Source organism: Chrysemys picta, chromosome 3 (genome assembly GCF_011386835.1).
Source record: "Chrysemys picta bellii isolate R12L10 chromosome 3, ASM1138683v2, whole genome shotgun sequence".
NCBI classification, from domain to species: Eukaryota; Metazoa; Chordata; order Testudines; family Emydidae; genus Chrysemys; species Chrysemys picta.
In genome coordinates this window covers 197,585,265-197,611,199 of record NC_088793.1, presented here as the reverse complement: position 1 = coordinate 197,611,199, position 25,935 = coordinate 197,585,265, and the positions used below count along the sequence as shown (strand labels likewise).

At 42.8% G+C, this 25,935-nt stretch overlaps 1 protein-coding gene across 1 annotated transcript in view; it reads left to right on the top strand.

Annotated features, from left to right (window-relative positions):
• ISM1 (isthmin 1) overlaps positions 1 to 25,935 on the top strand; it is a 65,460-nt gene that overhangs the window by 1,113 nt on the left and 38,412 nt on the right. The gene's annotated exons all lie outside the window — the stretch shown is intronic.

Below are 25,935 nucleotides of genomic sequence, written 5' to 3'. Positions count from 1 at the left end.
ATTCGGGCAAAGTGGCAACCAGAGCCTCGTGTTTGTGCTGAGAAGGTGCGAATTCAGGCAAGCTCGGGGGCCGGCACCAGACCAAATGAGATGTGGGGGTGTCATGAAGCTACCAGGGCCAACTTGGGCTGAAATCTCTGCAACCGCATGCCCCCGTCTTCCCCACCCCATCTTTTCTCCTCCTTCCCAGCCGTCACCCTCCTGCTTGTCACAGCCATTCTCTCCCGACTTGCGACTTGTCCAGCGCTATTCCCAGACACGCTTTTATCAAACTCGTTTTTTAAACTGCTAGTTGCATTTATATTGCCTGGGGATGTGGGCGGGAGTGGGGTGGGGAGAAGTCGATAGAAGTAGCTCCCAGTTTGATTTCTCATATGATTTGGTAACGTTGCAAGTATTTCAGAAACGTCTGGAGAGAGTTGCTGTACTTTTGCTGACTTATTAATGACATTTTTCATATAAATGATGAAAGCAGACCTCTCCATGTGCCAAGGCTCAAACGTGAGATGTGAGGAGTGGAAAAGACCCCAGTGAAAAACACCAAAAATAATTAAATTTCACCCTTCAGTGTAAATAACACTTTCTCTAGCCCAAGCTTCATGATTCTTTGCTGCTGATGGAAATAATTGCCATTTCAACAATAAAAGGACAAAATATGTGTGTGATACTAGTAACTTGGGACCAAAATGAGTGATGTCCCTGGAAATGATCTCAGTGAATTTTAGAGCACTGTTTCTTGTGCTTTCCTATTCTGTTGGCTCTTCTTAACAGTGTGTTACTGTTGCCAGCTATTTACAATGACTTGAGACCAATAGTGGAAGATGTAAGATTAAATTGAATACATCTTAAATCTCTAATAAAGTGGGTTTTTTATACTGATTGGTTAATTTTTTCTGTCTAAATGCAGGTATAGAAAAAGTGAAATATCTTATACATTGTGCAGAGAACTGACAGGAAATATATAACTAATAATAATAAATTTAGGTATAACTATATTAAAACCACTTCTTTCTTCTTCCTAGTTAATAGAGGACAGGGCTTCCTATTCAGCACTCCTTATTCCCCTTGGGTCCTTATTCTGTAATGCTCAATGTGAAATCACTAGCTTCAGTGGGTCTCTGCAAACATAGCAGTCCACCCATGCATTCTACATTGCAGGATCAGGCTGTTACTCAGAACATTTCCTGTTGAACTAAGTGGGAGTCAGAATTGAGCAAAGTGTCTTGAATAAGGTCCATGGTTGTATTCGGTCTTATACACTGAAATTTTATCACTAGACTGACATTCCAGTTTTTTAATATCTTTAAGATTTCTAGTAATAATATTTTGTAAATGATGCTTTCTTTCCGCATGGGTTCATGAAGCGCCTTAAAATTATATTTTGTGGAAAAGTAAATTTGGAGAGGTTTTTTTTTTTTATGAGGTGTTTGCTATCATTAGAATTACCCTATATATGCCTTTCCTGACAGGCTAATGAGGAAAACATCTGGGCAAATGGAAACGTTAGGTGATACCATTTCTCAAAGGAGTTCTTTTTAAAGTACTACACAGGGATAAGGGTGAAAGAAAGGAAAAGTCATCCTCTTCAGAAAATTGTAGTAAACTAGTATCTATTTAGTTGACCAGCTGCTGTTAAAATCTGTTGACTTCCAAGAAGTCCCTATATCCTGTTTTATAAAATTATCTGTTATAAAATAAGTCTGTGCCTTTAAGCACATGATGGGTTTAGCAGTTCAGTATTTTTCATAACGTTTTCCCATTTGTAGCATAAAACGTTTTATGTACTTCCCAACTGAATTGATTTTGCAGTTATGTATTTGGGAGAGCATCTCTGTAACAGACATTAAGGGCAGAGAGTATATCAGGCCGTGGTGAATATTTGAACAGATGGAAATTTATCAGTCTGTTGCTTTCATAACTTGCAGGGATTCATCCTCTAGCCAAAAAATATTGTAACCTGCTCTAAAAAAATTGCATTTCAGAATGTTACTGGGCAGATGTTTTCATACACGGTATTTTTATTCTTGAAAAGTTTGCTCTGGTATCAATTATTTTGTGCTGTTAAAGCACAAGATGTATGCTGCTCCCTCATTGAATTCCTATGTGAAAAGTGAATGTAGAAAGTAAAGAGAACCATAACAAATAGATCAGATGTTACAAATAAAAGGTAGTCAATCAGGTTGCTGTTAGTTTATAATTTTTTTTTCAACTGGTTGATAAAATCCATACGTGATGTAACAGCGGTCAGCTTGATTATATGCATAGTTGTTTAGCTTGCTCAATATATACAGTTATCCAGGTTGTTCTGTGATCCTGTATAGTCAGGGGTTATGGAAAGGTGTTCTGAAATCATTCAGTGCTTACTCTTTCTTCTCTTATTGATTTTTGCTATTCTGTCTTTGCTGCTCTGCTAGTGCTGTGAAGAGAAAATAAAAGCTATTTAAGTAGTGGAGCTATATGATTAGATAAATTCTTCTTTTGATAAAATCTGTTGTATGCACAAACAACTTGCCATACCCAAGAAGGAACTTTCTGTGCCACAACCATTTTGAAATGTAACTGAGTAGGAAAATTGGCATCAAAACCTGCAGGTATACCAAAATGTTTAACACTTTAAACTCTGACCTAAATCTTTGGTATCACTAAGAGGGTAAATTAAAATGATATTGTCTACTTTGTTTATGACTAATATCTAATATAGACTATGACACTTTGGAATGTCAGTAGAACGATTTGAATGAGTCAGGTGAGCATAAATTTGACCCCATATGTGTGAGTGGGAATTCAGGACTAAAGGGAAATGATTCAGTACATTCTTACGTGCCTTTCCTGCATAAGGATGCCTTCTGAATCAGGCCCTATGGACTTCAAGTGTGGCTACAGATTTACAGACCATAAATGAAGGTATTTTATATTTATATGTAAAGGCCTTTTATTCAATCTCTTCGGGAGAATCTATTCCTTCCCTTACCCCTTGCTCTTTCAAATAACGGAAGAGATTCCAGCATTTTAGAAGTGAGGTTTTATGTCTGACTTCTTTTTGCCTTCCAATTAAGTTAACTCTCATCATTAATTAGGTTGGTAGATGAAAGAATTTCAGATAAAACTCTCACCCTAAAACAATTTGCTTCTCCCTCCATTCTTATTTTTACTCTTGCTGTTCTCCCTACATGTGTGTCCATTTCCCAGCCATCTGGTACGTGTTGTGCCTCTGTTGCTGACCACAATGCTCTGATAGCAGCAGCACTGGGGAGAAAACACTGATTCAACCCTAGTCATATTCACTTCGCTGCTCCTGCAAGGGATGTGCTATGTGTAGGAGCACAGGTGTTACTACTGCTGCAAAGAGACAATGGGCCTAACTCACCATTGTATTACTGTAGTTTTATGCCAGTTGGTTTATATTAACTGGAGAAACACACTGGTGATTCAAGCCCTCTTGTGTTCAGAGATGCACTCTTTTTATGGATTTATATTGTGCTTTCACACTTAAGTGATTCATAGGTACAAATAGCTGATGAGTAGCTGTCAGAATTTTTCAAGCAAAGATAGTTTCATAATACCAGAGACAGATGGGTTATAAGTATTTTATTCTCTTCACTAGCACACATTTTGCTGCTGCTAAACTTAGGCCCCGATCCAGCAAAACCTTACTTCAGCGGATAGTTCTTACTTACGCAAGTATCCCCATTGAAGTAATCTGAGCACTGTTTTACAGGACTGGCTCCCTATTGGCTCATGAATATTCTACAGCAAACTTGATGGAATACGGTGGCATGTTCCAATACCAGTTTCCTTTCCTGTTTCCTTTGGCAGTCCTTTAACATACAACTTATCCTACAACACATTATTAGAATTGCTGTAATTATTAACGGGTGTGTCCATAAATATATCTGAAAGACTGAGCTTGATAAATTTATGGAGGGGATGGTATGATGAGACTGCCTACAATGGCATATAGCCAATCTGTGACTGCTAGCAGCAAATATCTCCAATGGCCGGTAATGGAACACTAGATAGGGAGGGCACTGAGTTACTGCAGAGAATTCTTTCCCAGATATCTGCCTGGTGGGTCTTACCCATATGCTCAGGGTCTAACTGATTGCCATATTTGGCATTGGGAAGGAATTTTTCCCCGGGTCAGATTAGCAGAGACCCTAGGGGAGTTTTCACCTTCCTTTGCAGCCTGGGGCATGGGTCACTTGCAGATTTAAGCTAGTGTAAATGGTGAATTCTCTGTAATTTGAAGTCTTTAATCTGAGGACTTCAGTAACTCAACCAGAGATTAAGGGTGTATTTCAGGAGTGGGTGGGTGCGGTTCTGTGGCCTGTGATGTGCAGGACGTCAGACTAGATCATCATGATGGTCCCTTCTGGTCTATGTGACCGTGGTGCCTGGAGGGGCCATGCTCAGTCAGGGCAAACTGAAAATTATGGGATAGATGATTCCCAAAACTGGTGGTTTATTCTAATAATTAGATTCACCAAGCCAGCAACAAAATAGCTTCTACAACACCTTACTGGTTATGAAGAAACTAAAGCACAGATTTCCTGGGCTTCCTCCCAGATAGCCAAGTCAAATATGATGAGAATTACTTTCAATCTTGTTCACCATACATAAAGTTCTGCCAGTCTTAAGAGATCAGACACATCACCCACCAGATCCATGAGTTTTTTCCGATCTTACCCAAATACACGCTTATAGCCGATTCTTATAAACTAAACTAAGATTTACCTAAAAAGAGAAGAGAGAGAGTATTGTGGTTAAAAGATTGTTCTATATACAGCTATGGAGAAAGTTCTTAGGTCAGTTTCATAACAGAGATGTAATTTGTAGAAAGTATTACCAGAATCAGTTCCATAGGTTATAGTCCAGTGGTTCTCAAACTTTTGTACGGTGACCCCTTTCACATAGCAAGCTTCCAAGTGTGACCCCCCCCCCCCAATAAATTAAAAACACTTTTTATATATTTAACACCATTATAAATGCTGGAGGCAAAGCAGGGTTTGAGGTGGAGGCTGACAGCTCGCGACACCCCCATCTAATAACCTAACGAACCCTTGAAGGGTCCTGACCCCCAGTTTGAGACCCCCTGGCATAAGGGGTCAGCAGGGAAGGAGGAAGAGTTCTTAAAATGTTGGTGTGTTCTCTGCTGTCTGTTTCAGCACTTTATAATGTGTATGTAAGCATGCAACTGGAAGGGATAGCTCAGTGGTTTGAGCATTGGCCTGCTAAACCCAGGGTTGTGAGCCCAATCCTTGAGGGGACCACTTAGGCATCGGGGCAAAAATCAGTATTTGGTCCTGCTAGTAAAGGCAGGGGGCTGAACTCAATGACCTTTCAAAGGTCCTTTCCAGTTCTGAGATTGGTATTTCTCCATATATTGTCATTTTTACTACTCTTTAGAAATATTTAATCAAAATGCAACAAGATATCCATTCAGATACACAGTAACATACCACAAAATTCTTCAATTGCTCTATCAATCTAAACAGGATTGCTGTGTATTTTTGGAGACTTTTAGGTGAGGTTTTCAAAGATGGCTGGGGATTTGAACCATAATTCCTATTAAATTTTAAAGAGGATTGGGCATCCAAATCACATAGGCAACTTTGAAAATCTTAGTGTTAGATTTTTCCATTGATGGCTTCCAGACAGCCGTTGGCCTGTTAAATAAAATGAGTGACAAGCAAGCACTCATCATAAGTGATTTTAAGGCACTAAATCGTGACCTGCTCGATCAACAGTTTTAACACCACACAAATTACTTTTACCAGGCAGTTGGTTTATGAATGAAAGTAGATGATACTTTAAAGACTGAAATCTCTTAATGAAGATATGTGACTTCTTTCTAGTGGACATTGTTCACCTTAAAGCATATGGATTTGACTTGTGCTGTTTGACAATGACCGGCAAATTGCTATCTGTTTACAGAGGGCTTTTTCTATTCTATATAGGTTCTTATACTCACTCTAATCACCGTAGTATCTGAGGCCTTGGCTACACTTACCGGCAAGTTCGACGGCTGGAAATCGAACTTCTGGGTTCGACTTATCGCGTCTAGTCTGGACGCGATAAGTCGAACCCGGAAGTGCTCGCCGTCGACTGCGGTACTCCAGCTCGCCGAGAGGAGTACCGCGGAGTCGACGGGGGAGCCTGCCTGCCGAGTGTGGACCAAGGTAAGTTTCAACTAATTCGAAATAAGGTACTTCGAACTTCAGCTACGTTATTCACGTAGCTGAAGTTGCGTACCTTAGTTCGAATTAGGGGGGGTAGTGTAGACCAAGCCTGAGTGCCTTCCAGTAGTGCCTGAAGCAACATGACTGACTTCTGTCATGTGTGGTTCATTCTCTCATCCTCTCCACTTGCAAGTGGAGTGTACGGTTTGTTTGTTTGTTTGTTTGTTTGTTTGTTTGTTTGTTTGTTTGTTTGTTTGTTTGTTTGTTTGTTTGTTTAGGTTGGGATTTTTAGTTTTTGTTTAAAAGTACATGCTGCTCTGTGTGTGTGTTAGAGAAGGCAGGTTGAAGGAACGTACCCTCCACTTGGAGGAGGCAGTGAGGTTTGTGAGGGTCCTTAGTTTCTGTGGGAGTTTGATGCGCAGATTCGGACTGGCCCTCAGATTGTGTCTCCTGCACAGACAAGCATTATCCATCTGATAGTGTTCCATTGTGCTGGAAGAGTGGAGTTGTTGACCGTGGTCTTCATCCTGGAGCTTTAGGTGACTTGTTAGATATGCCACCTTCAAGGTAAATACTGAGACCTTGAACTTGATTTGATACTCTTGGGAAGTTAGTGTAGAGAGCGGGGACAGGTTTGACATGCTTGCCATAGCTTGTGTTGCTGAGGAGATGTGCTACGATGCTCTGTATTAGCTGGAGTTTCCGAAGGGCTGATGTCTTCATGCCCAGGTATAGCACAATATTTTATTCCAGGTAAGGAAGGTGAATATAACCAAGGCTAGGTTCAGTGTCTGCCAGAATAGGACAATCTCCTAGTCAACCCATGATGACCGGAAGTGTTGATTGTGAATGCTGCTTTGTAGAGAGTTTAGCATCAGCTAGGAATTGTGAGCACTCCTGAACTACAGGCAGAATTGACTAACTCTGGATGTGTATCATCAGCCAAAGGAGGCTGCACCATGCAATTTTTTTCCCAAGTGTTTTCCTCTGCCCACCAACATAACCTTTGTCTGGTTCACATTCTGCTTCAGTCAGTTGCTCTTTGTCCATGAGCTGATCTCATCCAACCACTTGACCATCTTGGAAGTAGTTGCATGGTCATATATGTGGTGAAAGATTAAGAAGAGCTGCATTGTCTGCATAGTACTGGCATTTCAGTCAATATCTTGCCAGTTGATTTACTGGCTGCATGTAGATGTTGAAATATAACCAGAGAAAGAACTGATCTTTTTGGAACTCCACAAGTGCGGGCTAAATCTTGCCATCGGTACTCATGTTAGTAATCACTTATTCTCAGGAGCAAATGGGACTACTGGAAAGTACCTACCAGCAAGGGTTCCACAGCCTAGCCCAAAGAATTTGGTGAGCCCATCTGAACTCTGAAAGATTGATGTACAAGTACATCAACTATCTTTAAACTTTATTTTTAAAGTATTAATGCCAGAACCTTGGACTTCCTTGGGAATTGAGGGCCCTCAACACCATGTAGGGTCAGACCATTGCTTTTTCTTGTTTACTACATTTAACACACTAAGAATATTGAAGAATGATCACATAGGGCCTATGATTAACTAGAACTGTGGAGTGGTTTTTATACAAAGAAAAAGCTTTTTACAGCAGTCCCTTGGAAAGTTTAGCTCACTTGATGAAGCATAGCTCAGTCATGCAAAGAGAAATAACGACTTGTCAATTCTTTCTTTAAGCAAAGTAATTTAGTTTTTTTAGCTTAAAACATGGTAAGCAAGTTTAATATTCCTGGTGGTTTTCCAGAATAGTTTTGCCAGTGCAATTCATTTCTAAGTTTAAGAAATCCTGTAGTTCTGTTCTTGGGACAACTTTGAAGAGAGAAATCGCTGGCAATGAAGCAAATAAGGGCTTGTCTTTATACAGAATCTTCACCAGTTTAACTTAAATCAGTTTTTAAAAATGAATTTAGTTAAACCAGTGCAAACCCTTGTGTAGATGCTCTAATAGGTTTAAACCTGGCATTTGTGGATTTAAGCAGCATCTGTAAGTTACAGGCATGCTTGGTGCCAGCTGACTCCATAGAAAACAGATTTAAACACCAAAAGTGAAATCCTGGCTCTACTGAATTAAATGAAAAGTTTTATCATTGATTTCAGTGGGGTAGGAGTTCATCCGAAGTTGCTCTGCTTTAACAGTCGTTTAAAAACCACACCTTTAGTTAAACCAGTGCAACTTTGTGTGTAGACAAAATCAGCTGGGAGTGTGATTATGCCATTGCATCAAATACCAGCTTACTTCAAGCTAACCAAGAGACTGCCCACAAGTGTCTCACTTGTATACTGATTTTTTTTTTTTTTAAGTGAACAAACATGGGCTTGGAAGAAACCATCACATTCACTTTCATTGAAGCTGTGACATCAGCAAGCATTTAAACAAGAGGTTCTAGAGCTAGAAAGGTAATATTAAAATACTTTGCTCTTCGAAAGGCATTTCCCATTTGAAGATCTCAGACCTTTTAAAAAAAAAAAAAAAAAACTAAGCCTCACCTGATCCATATACCTTTCATCTCCTAGAGATACTTTCCACTGGTAGATGAATCTATCTGTAGTGGGATATGGCAACTGTTTTTAGGACCATGCAACACCCCAACAGTTTAGAATGGGAAAGAATTATCAAAGAATACTATATCCAATTGAAGCTACAGAGGGCAATGTGAGGTAGGCGGAATGTGATTTCTTGAGCTGGAATGTGGCCAGGACACTAAGATAAACACCCCACTCTTGTCAACCCTCCCTCCAACTCTGCTTTTACCTGTGTCCCGAGATTTACCATGGGATACTCCGTTACCATTGCTGGTCAGGCCTTTGGCTTTCCCTGTCATTAGAAGATCACACCTTCAGTTGTAGGGACTTCAGTTCCACTCTGAAGCACTGGTTCAGTAATTAAGAAATGGGAAAGATAATCCAAAACAGGAAGCTATAGTACTTCCCCTCCCCCCCCCCCTTTTTTTTTTGAAAGAAACAGACTTGAATCTTCTGAAACTAGTTTAAGAAAGACTTTTAAAGTGTTGTAGCATCAGGGTTATCTGAATGAAGGAGAAGAGTCAACTTAGTTTACAATCCTGTAGTCCATCCAGAGCCCTTGTATGGCAGGCAGTGCCCAATGAAGTATTGGAAGGTTTTCCATTAACCTCAGTGGGCTTTGAGCTTATCTTCTAGGACTTGCTACAGCATAGCAGCATTCAAAAACAACAACACAAAAGTTGGTGTTGGTCCTGCTTTGAGCAGGGGATTGGACTAGATGACCTCCTGAGGCCTCTTCCAACCCTAATATTCTATGATTCTAAGCCACAAAACAAAAACATGTTTTCTCTTTCCATTTCCCGGAGGTTACATCTACACTTGGAGCCAGGGATGTTATTCCCAGATGGCGTAGATTTACCAGCATTGGCTCTGCTTGATCAAGTGCGCTAAACGTAGTAGTGTACTCAAGCCAATGTGCTACAAGTTGCTAATGCCACAGTAGCAGTGTCAGTGGAGAGCAGTGGCATGGGCTAGCCACCCCAAGTACATACCCATCGGGGTCAGGTGGGTTGCACTCGGGGCAACTAGCCCATGCCACCACTCCCACTGCCCGTGCTACCACAGTTATACTACTATTTTTAGCATGCTAGCTTGAATGGAGCCAGTGCAAGTACATCCGTGCAAAGTAGGAATTACACCACTAGCTCCAACTGCCGGCATACCCCTAATGTCTCTCAAATATACCTTTCTTCATCTGAGCTAATGGGGGAAGGGAAACTCGCTACAATGTTTCTAGGCCATGTAAATATTGTTAGGTGACCAGTGGTGTGTGAAATGAGTGGTTGGGCTGAATCCAATTTCCCAGAGGGTAAATGTTCACAATACAGACCACTCTGTCAGTTGGCACTAATTGCCACCATCAACAAGGGTGACAATGAGAGGCCAAGGATTGGCTTTTCTCTATCAGTGCACTTTTGTGGTATTTTTTTGGAGTAGTTTGTATTGCAAGCTCCTGTTCTATGGATAAACAGTTGTCTTCATTCTTCATGGCTGATAGTCTAGTACCAGCCATGAGCACTAAATTGACTGTTGAACATTTAAAAAAAAAAAAAAAAAAGAAATTGTGATAGATCCCAATAATTTCAAAGCTAATCTAATATTTTGCTTTTGCTACAGCATAATAGAGCATGTGGATTCTCAACCAAAAATGCATTTTTAAACTATTAACTATTAGGTTTTTAAAATGTTTCTTTTGAAAACTTAAGGGAAACAAAGCAAAAAATGTTACCTTGTTTACAATTTTGGTTTACCATCTTCATGTTTCTGTCTGTTTTCTCTTTCATGTTCAGTTGTCGTCAGTCATTGTGTTTGATTTGATAAAATAGGGCAACCATTGTACTTTTTTCCTCTTAATGTTTGGTTGTCATTGTTTGTAGTGTGGCCCCTGGGGACTCTGGAGACCAATGTTTTTGTTTTGTTTTGTTCATCCTTCACCATTACTTTGTATGGTTTTTTTGCATTGCCAATTTTGATTGGATAGTTTAGTCGTATGGGGGATTTTTTTCCAAATTCAAATTTTGGTTTTGAAGATTTTTACTAACAACTCAGTGGCAAATTAAAAAGAAAAATAAGTCTAACTCAAACTGAAAATTCCTCTTTTTTTTTTTTTTTTTAAATATATTTTAATTTTATTTTTCAACCAACTCAGTACCAACAAGTTAACTGAGGACTTATCACAGGGAATCAGCTCTTCCAATGACATCATGTGTCATGTTACACAGATGAAGGGCAATGTATAAATAGATTAGAAAAATTATGGCTAGCTACACAGTGACGTTTTCTAATCTCTTTTTGAGGTGGGTACGCCTAATTATTTTTCAGTAAGCAACCTCTTTCTTTCATGCAGGATCATGAACTTTGTTCTCAAGCTCCTTTAATTTGGTTTGCAAAAGTTAGCCATTCTACCTAAATAACATTATTTCAAGGTTTTATTAACTGGGCTTTTGCTCAGTCTCACGTTTGCTATTCCTTCTTATCCTCTTGGACTTATCTATAGCAGTTGACTATATCTACCATCTTTCTTCACTATTTCTGCTCAGCTTTTGGGTAGTCAGGATTTTACATATTTGCCTCTTATCTACAAGTACCTGGTGTCTACTCTGAATGTTGGGTAAGCTTGATAAGTCTTGCTCATATGACTCAACTGCTATTGCAGTGTAGTTGTAGCCTTGTTGGTCCCAGGATATTAGAGAGGCAAGGTGGGTGAGGTAATATCTTTTATTGGACCAACTTCTGTTGGTGAAAAGACAAGCTTTCAAGACACACAGAGGTTCCTGAAGAAGAGCTCTGTGTGTCACAAAAGCTTGTCTCTGACCAACAGAAGTTGATCCAATAAAAGAGATTACCCCAGCCACCTTGTCTCTTTTAGCTGCTTTTGTCAGTCAGGATTCAGTCTTGGCCTAGTCATTGTTCTCTTTCTTCTCGGTGAATGGCAGATAGAGATGAGCAACAGATCTGTTTTAAGTATCTCTACCTGCTCTTCATTTTCAAATTATTTGGTGCCCAAAATATCACCTGCTGGATGCACCAGGATTCTGTCATGACTAACATGGCCAAAATGGAAATCTTTCTATTGACCATGAACAGTATTATGTCCTTTCCCTAGATTCCACTTCATTGAATGAATGATACAGCCTGCAGTAGTTGTATCATTCATGGATCTGTCCATCCTTTTCAGTAGCAATCTTTTGTTTCTTAATCACACAATTTATGGTCTCTCTGATATCATTTACTCATTATTTCTAAAATAGAATTTTTTAACTTTCTTTGCTCTTCTTTACCACCATGTTGGTTCATGCACCAATTTTCTGTTGCACTGGTTATTGTCAAACTCATTGCTTCCTTTGGAGGGAAAAAAAAAAAGATTTAAAAATTGCTGTACCTCTAGTTTTTTCAGTGTTTTGTACGGTCACATTACTTTATGTCCTTATTTACACTGACTGCCCATGGAAGTGAGAATCCAGGTTGAAGTTCTGCTGATGATCTTTATGATTGCAGAGACTGCAACACTCTTTTACATTAGGGAGCTGATTTCAGTGTACTCCCACGGTGGTTTGAACATGCATATCATGACCTGCTACTAGATAATCTACATCTACCACTTGTGTATTCAACACAGCAAGCTTTTCAACACCTTGCTCCATTCTGGAATTCTTTTACCACAGAGAAATCTGGTTAACCACCCAAATTGCTATTTTAAATATAAACTTAAGTTTATGCTCAAATGTTAAATACTTAAGTATTTAGTATTTAACATTTGAGCTTTTGTCTTAATTTTAAGCACTTGTACTAAATGTATATATTTATCAATAAATTGGTGTGAAAAATTCCAGAATGAAAATATTATTCAAAAGTCTGAAAACTTCCTGTGTTTTGTGTTCTACCATCATGAAATTTAAGTACACAAATAACATGAGGTATACAATTTTCAACTATAGATTTAATAATGAATATGATTGACAGATAAATCTAGAAGTATGATGTTAGTATCTTGGCAGACTGCTGAGCAAATATAACTTTTGATGTAACGAGAACATAATGAAAATTGTGGTATGAGTATATATTTTATACATTTCCCCTGGGGAAAGAAAAGAGGAAAAATAAACTGACATTCACACCAAAGACATTCAAAATTCTCTGGATAGTTAAATGTGTTATTTTATATATTACAATTTCTCATTGTTTTCTTAGTTTGAAAAAAGTGATTAGAATACAACTAATGGTAGGAAATAATTTTAGCATTTAAATGTTTCCTTTTATGCTTGTAAGTTCTTTTGAGTGGTTAAAAGAAAAGATAAGTATGTTGTGTGCATAACTTCTGAGGTCTATTGAGAGATTTCAAGGGACTTTTTGGCACAAGTCTGTCCAAAATATTATTTAAAAAAAACCCAATTTGTTTCTTGGTGCTCACATACTGAAAATTTGAAATAGTGATAGTCAAACATTTGGAAATTCCAGTTTTTAGTTTTATGGGTTGGGTTGCATCAGCTCCACCACTGTGCTTTATGTTAACAGATTTAATGGTGTCAAATTATCTGTTTTATTCCATTTTCACTGTTACCTATTGCTCGCCTTGTCTTTTTGTCACCTGTTGTCTCCCTTTATACACTTTAATAATAAGGGTGTTATTTTTTTCAAAAGCTCTGAGTTCGCTGAAGCATGCTCCCTTTAAAGTTAATGGGAGTTTTACCATTGGCTTCTATGGGAGCAGAAATTAGGCTAGTGTTAAGCCCTTTTGAAAATCCTACCCTAAATTCTTTGGAACTTTTTGTTATCTACGTACAGTGCCTAACAATGGGTCCCCAATGTAGGCACTGCCACAATATAAATAAGAAAGTGATAATTTAAGAAAAGAAAATACAGAGTGCTTAAGCAACCTGTAGAAGGAAATGTTACTGCAGTGACAATTGTTGCCCTTTAATACAAATATGTCCAAGGGAATATTGTTACAATAAGTCTTGAATGCAGAAAATGCCAGGCCTGAAGTCTAAGTCATTGAGAACATTACAAAGAAACTAGATGGATAACATTTCCATGAATTTTCCACTACTCTTTAGGCAGTTGTGAGGGCAGCGATCACTTATTTACCCATCACTAAGAGCAGAACAGTTCCAGCATTGTTGTTTTATAAAATATTTGAAATTAAAAATGCCAAAAATCCAAACGAAGTGAAGGATGAATTTATCACTATGTTAAAATGGATAGGTAGCTACTTCAGTCATTCAGTTAGGCAGCAGCATAATATTTTATCAGAGGAGTGGGGGGGGAGGATGGCTCCCTGCTTTCTTACACTTCCTTTTGCCCTTTGTTGTTGTTTTTTTCTGCATCTTAGAGAACAATCACAGCTGTTGGTCACATATTTTATGTTCTTCTCTTGGTTAAAAACCAACAAGATGGCAGCAGGTATGTCGTTGCTCACCTCTGAGAGTACAGTCATGCAGTCATCTAGACCCTTTCCACCTTGAGTAGCTTTTCAAGAAAACCAGAGAAGAAATTCAGAAGGGTGATATCCCTCTCACTACTCTACCGTATTTTCTCCATCTAATCACTCTAGGTTGCAGGTTAAGACTGATTTAAACATATCTGGATTGTATGGTGGTACTCTCCAGGCCAGATCCTCCAGTGATGTACATTTGCCTAGCTCCATTATCTTCAGTGGAGCTACGCCAGTTTTACGCCAGCTAAACCACTGGCTGAGAGTCTTCTTCCTTAACTTTCTCCTGTTAAGAGCTGGCTGTTCTTCACAACTAAGCCTTTCTGCAGAGTCACATGTGCATAGCAAAAATATCCCTCCTGCAGAGATAATCAGGGCTTTGGGAACCTGGATCTTTTCTGATCATGAGAGTCCACCTCGATCCAGAATGTTTTATTGTTATGGTTTAATACAGCACCTAGGAAAGGCTTTGGACTGTGAGGAAACGAAAGAAAACATTTTGCTTAGAAAATATCAGTTTACCCCTTTACCTGCGTAGCCTTTGATATCAGTGCTCAGATACTACAATGCCAGGTGCCAGTAGGAGTACTAGATACAACCCCCCGTAAGGGCGTTGATTGCTTTCCCTCTCTTAACAGTAGAGTTTCTGACAGAGTACAGCCCTGTTCTTAGTAACGACTACTTAAGTCCCAAGCCAATGTCCAGTGAAGCCAATAGAAAAGTTCCCATTGTCTTCAGTGAGTGTAGCATGGCCCTTTTAAAGCCCCATGCTCACTTATGTGCTATGTAAGATAGATGAAGATGGAGTTCCTGCCTCAAAGAGCAGGAACTCTAAGATGAAGAGGAAGTAACAGAGAGGTACGAGAGTGGAAGGAAGAGTAAAGAGGACACTTTGCTAACGCAGTCATATAGGATACTAACAATACCATTTGAGGATAGTGACTCAGGTTTAGTTCTTCTCTCCCCTTCTCTCTCTTCCACCCCCCTCAAAAAAGTCAGATCATTGGCAAATTCACTTTAGCATGGACCAGTAATGGAAAACTCATATTAATATTTGAATATTAATATTAAAACTGGATTCAATACAGTGCATGCATTCTTGTATGTATAAGCAGGGGAATATCAAGTAGGAGCAGGGAGGTTATATTACTTTGGTATTTGGTGCTGGTGTAACCACCAGTGGAATATTGTGGCCAATTTTGACATCCACAATTCAAGGAGAATGTTGAAAAATTAGACAGGGTTCAGAGAAGAGCCACAAGAATGATTAAAAAGCAACAGAGGGTCCTGTGCCACATGGGGCCACAACAGGGGTACCCCTAACTCACCCAGCAATATCGTCAATTTATCCAGCTACACACTCAACCCAGCAGAAGAGTCTGTCCTATCTCAGGGACTCTCTTTTTGCCCCAGCACCCCCACGAACATGATACAGTTCTGCGGTGATCTGGAAGCCTACTTTCGCCGCCTCCGACTCAAAGAATACTTTCAAGATTACACTGAACAATGCACTGATACACAGATCTTCTTCTTGTGTTGTTGGTGGGAGGGTAACTCCACATGGACTCCTCCTGAGGGTCGAAATGACAGTCTGGACCTATACATCGAATGCTTCCGCCGACACGCACAGGCAGAAATTGTGGAAAAACATCGCTTGCCTCATAACCTAAGTCGTGCAGAACGCAATGCTATCCACAGCCTCAGAAACCACCCTGACATTATCATCAAAGAGGCTGATAAAGGAGGTGCTGGTTGTCGTCATGAACAGGTCTGACTACCAGAAGGAGGCTGCCAGACAACTCTCCAATACCAAATTCTACAGGCCACTTTCCTCCGATCCCACTGAGGAATACACTAAGAAACTGCACCATCTACTCAGGACACTCCCTACACTAACACAGGAACAAATCAACATACCCTTAGAGCCCCGACCGGGGTTATTCTATCTACTACCTAAGATCCACAAACCTGGAAATCCTGGCCGCCCCATCATCTCGGGCATTGGCACTCTCACTGAAGGACTGTCTGGATATGTGGACTACCTACTCAGACCCTACGCCACCAGCACTCCCAGCTATCTCCGTGACACCACAGATTTCCTGAGAAAACTACAATGCATTGGTGACCTCCCAGAAAACACCATCCTAGCCACCATGGATGTAGAAGCTCTCTACACAAACATCCCACACACAGATGGAATACAAGCTGTCAGGAACAGTATCCCTGATGATGACACAGCACAACTTATTGCTGAGCTCTGTGACTCTATCCTCACGCACAATTATTTCAAATTTGGTGACAATATATACCTCCAGACCCGTGGCACCGCTATGGGCACCTGCATGGCCCCACAATATGCCAACATTTTTATGGCTGACCTGGAACAACACTTCCTCAGCTCTCGTCCACTCATGCCCCTTCTCTACCTACGCTATATTGATGACACCTTCATCATCTGGACCCATGGGAAGGAGACCCTGGAAGAATTCCACCATGATTTCAACAGCTTCCACCCCACCATCAACCTCAGCCTGGACCATTCTACACGGGAGGTCCACTTCCTAGACACCACCGTACAAATAAGCGATGGCCACATTAACACCACTCTATACCGAAAACCCACCGACCCCTACACCTACCTTCATGCCTCCAGCTTCCACCCCGGTCACACCACACGATCCATCGTCTACAGCCAAGCACTGAGGTACAATCGCATCTGCTCCAACCCCTCAGACAGAGACCAACACCTACAAGATCTTCACCAAGCATTCTCAAAACTACGATACCCACACAAGGAAATAAAGAAACAAATCAACAGAGCTAGAGGTGTACCCAGAAGCCTCCTGCTACAAGACAGGCCCAAAAAAGAAACCAACAGAACTCTACTGGCCATCACCTACAGTCCTCAGCTTAAACCTCTCCAACGCATCATCAGTGATCTACAACCCATCCTGGACAATGATCCCTCACTTTCACAGACCTTGGGAGGCAGGCCAGTCCTCGCCCACAGACAACCTGCCAACCTTAAACATATTCTCACCAGCAACCACGCACCGCACCATAACAACTCTAACTCAGGAACCAACCCATGCAACAAACCTCGATGCCAACTCTGCCCACATATCTACACCAGCAACACCATCACAGGACCTAACCAGATCAGCTACAACATCACCGGCTCATTCACCTGCACGTCCACCAATGTTATATATGCCATCATATATATGGCCAAACTGGAGAGTCACTACGCAAGAGGATAAATGGACACAAGTCAGATATCAGGAAGGGCAATATACAAAAACCTGTAGGAGAACACTTCAACCTCCCTGGCCACACAATAGCAGATGTAAAGGTAGCCATCTTACAGCAAAAAAACTTCAGGACCAGACTTCAAAGAGAAACTGCTGAGCTCCAGATCATTTGCAAATTTGACACCATCAGATCAGGATTAAACAAAGACTGTGAATGGCTATCCAACTACAGAAGCAGTTTCTCCTCCCTTGATGTTCACACCTCAACTGCTAGCAGAGCACCTCACCCTCCCTGATTGAACTAACCTCGTTATCTCCATACTGATTTATACCTGCCTCTGGAGATTTCCATTACTTGCATCTGAAGAAGTGAGGTTTTTACCCACAAAAGTTTATGCTCCCAATATTTCTGTTAGTCTTAAAGGTGCCACAGGACCCTCTGTTGCTTTTTACAGATTCAGACTAACACAGCTACCCCTCTGAAGAATGATTAAAGAATTGAAAAACGTGACTTATAATGAAAGGCTCAAGGAGCTCAATCTATTTATCTTTTCAAAGAGAAGGTTAAGGGGTGAACAGATTGCAGAATACAGAGGGACAGAAATTTGATAATAGAGGGCTCTTCGGTCTAGCAGACAAAGGTTGGAAGTTTAAGCTAACCACATTCAGACTAGAAATAAGGTGCAAATGTTTAATGGTGAGTTAATAGTAATTAACCATTGAAACAACTTACCATGGATTCTCCATCATTGGAAATTTTTAAATCAAGATGGATGTTTGTTTAAAAGAGATGCTCTAGTTCAGCCACAGCTATTGGATTTAAAGCAAGAATTTATTCAGAGAAGTCCAATGGCCTGTATTATGTAGGAGGTCAAACTAGATAATCGCAATGATACCTTCTGGCCTTATCTACCAATCACACATCAGCTGTGTAAGGATAGGACACTATCAAGTGTATTCCTCTGATGAGGTCTAGTTTGAAATGACAGAGACAGCTTGTTGGGCTAATGCACTTGTGGGGGTTCCAGATTCAAAGCTTGTGAAATTTCAGTAAGCACTGTGGGGCTGAAACAGATAATAGTTTCTGGATTCTGAAGAATACATAAAAATAATGAGCCAGATTCTCACATCTGATCTGGCTCCTGGGCACTGCTGAGGTGGTGCAAAGGAAGCAAAATCTGTAATTAGCAAGCAGAGACCTCTACTGGCAGGGGGAGCTCTCAGCTTGCATAAAGCAGATGTCTCCTGCCTACTCTCCACCACAACACAGAGTGACGGACAGAGCTCTGTTTCACAAATTCTCAGGTAGCATAAGGTTCTTTAGGAACTACAGTAGAAACTCAGTTACGAACATCAGAGTTACGAGTTGACTGGTCAACCACACACCTCATTTGGAACCAGAAGTACACAATCGGGCAGCAGCGGAGACAAAAACAAACAAACAAAAAAGCAAATACTATACAGTACTGTATTAAACATAAACTACTAAAAATAAAGGGAAAGCAGCGTTTTTCTTCTCAATAGTAAAGTTTCAAAGCCGTATTAAGTCAATGTTCAGTTGTAAACTTTCAAAAGAACAACCGTAATGTTTTGTATAGAGTTACGAATGTTTCAGAGTTACGAACAACCTCCGTTCCCGAGGTTCTGATGTTCTACTCTATATGCTGCTGGGTTAAACAAGAGCAGCCCCATGGCTGCTCTAACTCCTGCTGAGGCTGAGCCAACCAACAATTTATTTGAAGAATAATGCTTTCTTATGGTAGTCAAGCAGTATAAGCGTGGTAGCAGACAACCCATTCGTCATGTTTGCATTCTTTTTCAATCTGGGCTAGAATATTGAACTTGGAGGTGTTGGCCTCAAAAAAAATTCTGGACTAGGTTCCTGGATTGAGATACATTTGGAATTAGGTAAACCTAGTATCTGTCCTATTCAGGTTCCTGTACAGCCCATATCACTGTAGTAATCTGTCACCAGTCCCTTCCCTCTACACATACACCCATTTTTTGGCAACTGTGAGTTCTGCCATACTGCCATGGGGGGAGAGGGGAAGGAATCCTCTGTCTGTACCATCCACTCCTCTGCTGAAGTACAGTGCATAGAAAATTCCTGATCCTGTGTTAACCAAAAACCTATTGTCTTTTTGCCTTGTTAAGAGGAAAGAGCTCTGTTAAGAGGGCACAAAACAGCCACAGCCTGACCAAAATAAATGTAAAATGTATTACATTGCTCTTTAGAAGAACTGTTCTACCATTTGGTTAGGAATATTCCTCTGTGCATTAAGAGGTTAATTTTCAGCCTGATGCATTGGATTTAGCTGTTCATCATACTTTAGGGTTACCATATTTTGTGCCTCCAAATGGAGGACACTCCACGGGGCCCTGGCCCCGCCCCCAGCCCCGCCCATGCCCCCAGCCCCAACTCCGCCCCTTCCCCAAAGTCTCCGCCCCCTTCCCCTGCTTCCCGCGAACATTTGATTCGCGGGAAGCCTGAAGCAGGTAAGGGGGGTGTGGGGGGAGGAGGCGCGGCCCAGGCTGGCCCCCCCGGCGGCCCCAGCCTGGGTCGGCTCGGGCCCTGGGGTGCCGGCCCCGGCCGACCACCCCCGGCCCGCCCAGCACTGCCGGCCCCCGGCCGAGCACCCCCGGCCCGCCCAGCACCGCCGGCCCCCGGCGGCCCGGCGCACCCCCCCCCGGCGGCCCAGCACCGCCGGCGCACCCCCCGGCGGCCCAGCGCACCGCCTGGCACTGCTGGTCCCCTGCGGCCCGGTGCACCCCCCGGCGGCCCGGCACCGCCGGTTCCCGGCCGCCCGGCACCGCCGGCGCCCGGCGCACCGCCCAGCACCGCCGGCCCGGCGCACCCCCCAGCCGCCCAGCACCGCCGGCCCCCGGCGGCCCGGCGCCCCCCCCCGGCCGCCCAGCACCGCCGGCCCGGCGCACCCCCCGGCCCCCCAGCACCGCCGGCCCCGGGCCAGCCCCTGGCCCAGCGCGTCGGATTTTCCCGGACATGTTCGGCTTTTTGGGATTTCCCCCCGGACGGGGATTTGAGTCCCAAAAAGCCGGACATGTCCGGGAAAATCCGGACGTATGGTAACCCTATCATACTTAATGGTTAAATTCTGTATGTATCATTGAAAATGTATCCTGTTAGTGGGCCAGAGTCTCATGTCACCTGTGTAATATTATTGGGATCCACCAGACAGCACAATTAAAGATAGTCCTAAAGTTCTGCTTAACAATGTGAAAAAGAACTAGATCTCGGTACAAAGGCATGTCCATTGTGGTGTGGTTCTTTTATAAATTGAGCACACCACCAATAAAGTTGGCAGTATGCACTAGTGTCTTTGTCTGAAATCAGTCTTAATCCATAGCTGATGCCTACAGATACAGCTACTCAAGCAAAACCAAAACTGCTAGTACGTGGCGTCAAAAACATTACAAGTTACCCCAGTGCAAAAACAGAATGACTCCACTGAAATCAATAGGAGTTGCATTGGATTAATATAGGTGCAACAGAGCATAATTTGAGTCTTTAGCAGCAGTGCAATTTTATTAAATCAATTTAAAGTTGATCTAGTTACAGCGCAAACCACTAATACAGACATGGTTACATCAATTTAAACCTCACTTAGATCAATTCAATTTGTCAATATATTACACAGAGCTATTCTGAGTTGATTAACGATAATATCTTTGATAGTTCAAGTTCTTTAATTTCCACTTTTACTTTTTGAATACACCATTTTCATTTAACAGATATTTTTCAAACCATGGACCAGTCTACTAAGAGGCCGTCCTTAAGAAAACTACGATCTCCTGTATGGGTGCATGCATACGTGCGCTTATGAAGGTTGCGACCCATCTGGGTTTTACCCAGACATTCCAGTTTTTGGCTTCTGTGTCTGGGTCTCCTTTAGGGTTGCCAGGTTGTGACGAACTGGGACTGTTCTTAATGTGGTCTTTGAATGCTGAGTATTGGCTGGGAAGGCAGGGGAGTGTGGCTAGGGTGGTCTGCATGGGGGGATGGGAGACTGGCCAAGGGAAGATACCTGGGCATGTAACATGAGAACCCAGGAAGGGGTTAGAGGCCAGGTGACACCTTTGCCTGGGAAACTGAACAAAGGGTGGGGGGAGAGTTTCAGAGCGGGCTGGTGGAATGGCTGGGAGGCAGACGGGGCTCTGACCTCCCAAGGGGGCTGTGGTGCCCTGGGACCCCAAGATGGACCTAACTGAGGGGGTCCTTTTGTCTGTGCCTGCAAGATCTGTCTTGGACTGTGTCCCTGTTGTCTAAATAAACCTTCTGCTTTCCTGGCTGGCTGAGAGTCATGGTGAATCGCAGGAAGACGGGGGTGCAGGGCCTTGTGTCCCCCCCACACTCCGTGACACAGGTGTTGGGTTTTCAACTGGAAAACCTGTTCAAAAAGGGGATCTGGCAACCCTAAATGGCACTCGAACCAAAACTCTGGTTACCACGGGATGGGGGGAGGTGCCAGGTCATTAACCCGTGCCAGGTCCTGCTCAGTCGGGGCCGCCTCCTACATGCAGGCAGGCTCCTTGAGACAACCTAGCAAGCGACAGGGTGGGGGAAAGGAGCAAATGATGGGGGCGGGGCCTTGGGGGAAGAGGCGTGGCAGGGGCAGTGCCTCAGAGTCCGGTTACCAGCAGTTAGAAAGGTGGCACTCATGTTTTCAGGGCTGGGGAGAGAATTAAATCAAGTTGGAAGCCATAACGTTAGTAACAAGGTATGCAGGGATTAACCATCTGTAAGAGAAGAGTGTATAAGGCAAATATCCATTACCAAAGGTATGTCTTCACTGCAAAGAAAAAGCTCTGCAAACTGAGCCTGAGTCAATTGACCTGGGCTCTGAAACATGGCACTGCAGGTTTTTCTTTGCAGTGTAGACAGTAAACAACAGAAATGTAGCCCCAGGTTACTATACAGTGATTACGGAATTATTTTATTGGTCGGGCCTTGATTTTACTGGCCTACATCCTTCAATTCCATATCAAATGTATCCCTTAGATTACATCTGATTCACTTACCTTGTATTTCCTGTGCAAGAGACTAAAATAATTCAGCAATACTACAGCAATGAAAGCCTTTTATAATTTCCCATTTTTAAGATGACTATAGCATCTGCAAATGTTAAAGTCTCCTGAGAGTAGCCCAGTAACTAAGATGGATTACATTTCTTATTATATGAAGATGTGATGTAGATGTTGGTGGCATTATGTGTAACTGATTTTAAGATTAGTTTGGACTTAAGAGTTCTGTCAATGTTCACTACACAGATCAGACAGTAACAAAATAGTTAATGATTCATGGGACATGAATGCTGCCATTTCACTTTATTTGAAGGGCATGGGTATTTATTTTAAATCTTTTTTTTTTAAATGTTGTTTTCTTGAAACCAGTCAGATTCAAGTGTTAAGCCTAGCTAAAATATAATTCAGTTAGTTCAGTAAAATAGTTATGTATAGTAGAAGCCTTATGGACTATAGCTAGAATGCACGGAGTGTTTGAAAACCTGTAACCACAGTGATATTTTTATAAAGGAATGTTCACCTCAGGGGATTTTTTAAAGGTGTTCTGTTCCCCCCCCCAAGTTACAGCTTCACAGTATTGTACGTGATGTCCTATAAAGAAGATATATGTCGTGACTGAGCTTTGAAAAAGGGCCATGGTGCCTATTCCATTTAAAGGGAATGAAGTCAAGCAGTAAATTTGCTGGTCGCCCTTTTCATATTGACTGCATCTCAGCCAGCAGTTGGTCTTTGATGTTGTAACAATAGAGAAGAGGCAGAGGAGGAGGATTATGACCTCCATAACATTGAAACAAGTCTGCATTCACTACAATTGTTATAGACGACAATCCATGTATATCACAGGTCTGTACCATACGCTCCATCTTAACTGTGTAGGGGAAAGAAGTGTAGCATCTTGGTATGAGTAAGTAGTTTGCAGTTTCTCTATTGTCAGAACTACCTTTTCATCATTTCCACCTCTCTCTCTGGGCTTTAAATATTTCTTTTTTCTTTCTTCCTCTTATTCTCTCCTATAACCTAAAGCAGGGGTGGGAAAACTACGGCCCGTGGGCCATGCCTGGCCTGTCAGACCTTTTAATCCAACCCTCGAGCTCCTGATGAGGAACATGGTCAGGGGTTTGCCCCACTCCAGTGCTCCAGCCAGGGAGCGGGGTCAGGGGCTTGCCCCGCTCTGCGCATGCCGTGGCTCCGCACAGCTCCCGGAAGCAGCGGCATGTCCCCACTCCAGCTCCTACGCATTGGGGCAGCCAGGGGTCTCCACACGCTACCCCCACCCCAAGCGCCAGCTCTGCAGCTCCCATTGGCCAGAAACCGCAGCCAATGGGAGCTGCAGGGGCAGCGCCTGTGGACGTAGCAGCGCGCAGAGCTGCCTGGCCGCCTCTGCATAGGAGATGGACATGCCACTGTTTCCCGGAGCTGCTTGAAGTAAGTGCCGCCCAGAGCCTGCACGCCTGACTTTCTCCTGAGCCCCAATCCCCTGCCACAGCCCTGATCCCCCTCCCGCCCTCCAAACCCCTCAGTCCCAGCCCGGAGCTCCCTCCTGCACTCCAAGTCCCTTATCCCCAGTCCCACCCTGGAGCCAGCACCCGCAGCTGGAGCCCTCACCCCTCCCAGACCCCAACCCCAATTTCATGAGCATTCATGGCCTGCCATACAATTTCCATACCTAGATGTGGCCATCAGGCCACAAGATTTGCCCACCCCTGCCCTAAAGGAGGTGCATATGTCCAAGGAAAACTGTTATTGTCCCATTTTCCTTTACCGGGGGAAGAATTGGGCTAGCTCATAACAGATGGCCACAGAAGGGGTTAGCTTCCCTCAGTCTAGAACTTAAACTTGAACTTTTATACTTGTGAAGAAAATCATCCAAATGGGAAGTGAGGGTAGTCAATGAATTGGCGTCTGCCCGAGTCTTCAAATAGACTGAAGCAATAACTCTAAAAGAAAGAGGTCCAACATTTCATTTACATCAACGGGATGTTAACTGTGAAGCTTACAGACAATTTATCAGCATTTATCAGGTGCAGAAGAGAGGGTCAGGCACATTCTGAAGATATGCACAATGAGAAATAGCATCCAATATTGGTATGAATGGGTAAAACTTGAATTGTGGGCAGAGCTTGAGGAAATACGTCTGAATTATATACATTTGTTTCTCCCCCAATCTGACCCCTTTTCCTTCTGCCTGATGTAGGAGAGAATATTTTCTTTCTAGTGTAGTGTCTTGTCTTCAGATGGCCCAACTAGTACAATGTTAGGATGATCAGCAATGGAACTGTTAGTGTTGACATTTAGGTTTCTGTAATTAGGTTTCAGAATTAACACTCAGAAGTTCACAACCCCCAGAGCTATTACTTCAGTAAATCTATTTGCAGGTTCAGGAAGACAACACTGCATTTGTATACACTTGGAAGCTAATTCCTTGGCCTAGGATTGAAGAATTATTATTTTTTTTTTTTTAAATTGAAGTTTGGATTTTGAAGTACACTTTGGAGGTACAAAAATCTGGCAAATCATCTAGCTGCAGAATCATTGAAAACAGAGTCCTGGTCATCATAAAAGTATTGCCCTTGCCACGCCTTAAAAAACAAACAAACCATGAGCCAAGCCCCACAAAATCATGAGGGGTTTTTTTTGTTTTTTTTTTTTGTTTTTTTTTTTAACTAAATTTGAGATCCTTTTTATGTGCATGATGGGTTTTTGAGCCTTTAGGCCATACTCTGGTGACATTTTTGAGCATCTCAGCAATCACGTGGGCTAGAAACCTAAAACTGAAAATCTCGTGTAAGAACATGCTTCCAGGAGCTGGTGCTTAAAGAAAAAAAGGAGTTGGCAACAGATTTGTTTTTCATACAAGCTTTAGTATTCTAGCACCAATGGTCACCAATCCTGTAGACTCTCCCAGGCAATTGCAATCTCCAGTGCAGCGGGGCGGCTGCTAAGGCAGGCTCCCTGCCTGCCCCGGCCTCACGCCATTCCCAGAAGTAGCCAGCATGCCCCAGTGTCCCCAGGAGAGTGGGGTCAGAGGTCTTTGGGTACTGCTCCTGCCTGCAAGCACCTCCCCCACAGCTCCCATTGGACAGGAGCGGCGTGGGGCCAGGGCAGGCAGCGAACCTGCCTTAGCCCTGCTGCACCTCCGGCCGGGAGCTGAAGTAAGTACCGCCTGGCAGGAGCCTGCACCCCAACCCCACCTCCCGGAGCCAGTGCCCCATACCCCATTCTGCCCCAGCCCGGAGCCCCCTCCTGCACCCAAACTCCCTCCCAGAGCTTGCACCTCTCACCCCCGCCTGCATCCCAACCCTCTGTCCCAGGCTCAGCCTGCAGCCCTCTCCCACACTTCAAACCCCTCAGCCCCAGCGCAGAGCCCACATCGCCTCCCGAACCCCAACCCCCTGCACCAGCCCGGTGAAAGTGAGTTTGTGTGGGGGAGAGCGAGCAATGGAGAGATGGCGGGGGATGGAGTGAGCAGGGGAAGGGGCGGG